Source organism: Dipteris shenzhenensis, chromosome 4 (assembly GCF_047967505.1).
Source record: "Dipteris shenzhenensis isolate YYH24624 ecotype China chromosome 4, Dip_SZ_1.0, whole genome shotgun sequence".
In the NCBI taxonomy this organism is placed as follows: Eukaryota; Viridiplantae; Streptophyta; class Polypodiopsida; order Gleicheniales; family Dipteridaceae; genus Dipteris; species Dipteris shenzhenensis.
The window spans coordinates 11,612,511-11,613,675 of record NC_141599.1 but is presented as its reverse complement, the minus strand read 5'-3'; the positions used below and the strand labels follow the sequence as shown (position 1 = coordinate 11,613,675).

The 1,165-nt window shown below is 42.1% G+C and overlaps 1 non-coding gene across 1 annotated transcript; it reads right to left on the bottom strand.

The window, feature by feature from the left end:
• Window positions 1–663: 663 nt before the first annotated feature.
• LOC147902460 (U6atac minor spliceosomal RNA) lies at window positions 664–786 on the bottom strand. The gene has a single exon (XR_015540941.1). It is a non-coding gene; the product is annotated as a U6atac minor spliceosomal RNA (small nuclear RNA).
• Between the last annotated feature and the right edge of the window lie 379 nt (window positions 787–1,165).

Genomic DNA, 1,165 nt, shown 5'->3' with positions numbered 1-1,165 from the left:
CTAGTTTCCTCGTCGTGTGTCATTTGGTGGTAAACTCAAAGCATGCATGCCATGGTGTGCATCCGAATCAAAATACATTGGTCGATTTATCACATTGTTGCTTTAAGTTGTTTTTATAAAAAAAATTAAAGCAGGGGACAAGAAAAAAGATACACCCTAGCTATAACTATCATGGCTGCTTAATCATGTGAATTTCCCTTGTGTGATAAAACATTTGGTAAGATCCATAGAGTGTAGGTTGCCCTAACCATGTTTGAAGTGGACAGAAGAGCAATACCACCAAGAGAAAATCAACTCCTCTACCACTAGAAAATTATCTAGAGGTGTGAACAGGTGTGGACACCTCTACAAAATTATGTGTATCCAAATCAAAATACATTGGTTGATGCATCACATGACTGCGTGATAAAGAAAATTTGTCGGTATCTTTCCTAAGTAATGATTGAGAAAATTGGTGTGTATCTTGCTAGTTTCCTTGTCGAGTGTCATTTGGTGGTAAACTCTGAGCAATACACTTGTTGATTCATAATGTGAGCACTGGCATCGGGTGTTGAGAGCATGCGTTAAGTTGATCGAGGTCATTGAGAGAACTACCATTCGAGCCAAGTTGACATCTTCAAGGAAGGGTGTCGTTACATTGACCACTGTTTAGGGTGGTAGCCTATAAAAATTTGGTAAGATTCACCCGTGGGTGGGTTGCCTTAACCATGTGTGAAGTGGAAAGCCCGAAGGCTTTTCCTATCCTTATCGAGGGAGATGCTAACCTTCTCTCCATAAATCAAACACAGAAACCAAGGGGGGACCTTGTCAAATATAAACCATAGTAATCAATTGTCACAACTGTATGTGGGATAACATGCGAATGCTTTTTGCCACATGGCCTCCTTTCACGGCCTCCTTCTCTTTTTGCTTACTTCCATGGAGCTGCACCCTCCTCCTAGCAACCTCCATAATGCTCTGCTTGACAAGCTCGGACAAGCAAGCCTCACAGCTTTGCTCACCGCCACTCTCATGTTTGCGGAGCCTGTGCTTGCTGTCAAAGTAAATGTTCTTCATTGCGTTCATTGTTTTACTCATGCACGAGCCTTGGAAGAGCTTCACATTCTAATTTTCCACTGTCTATACTGTGTTGAGATATCGAGCTCCACTCGTGATATGCCAGGGT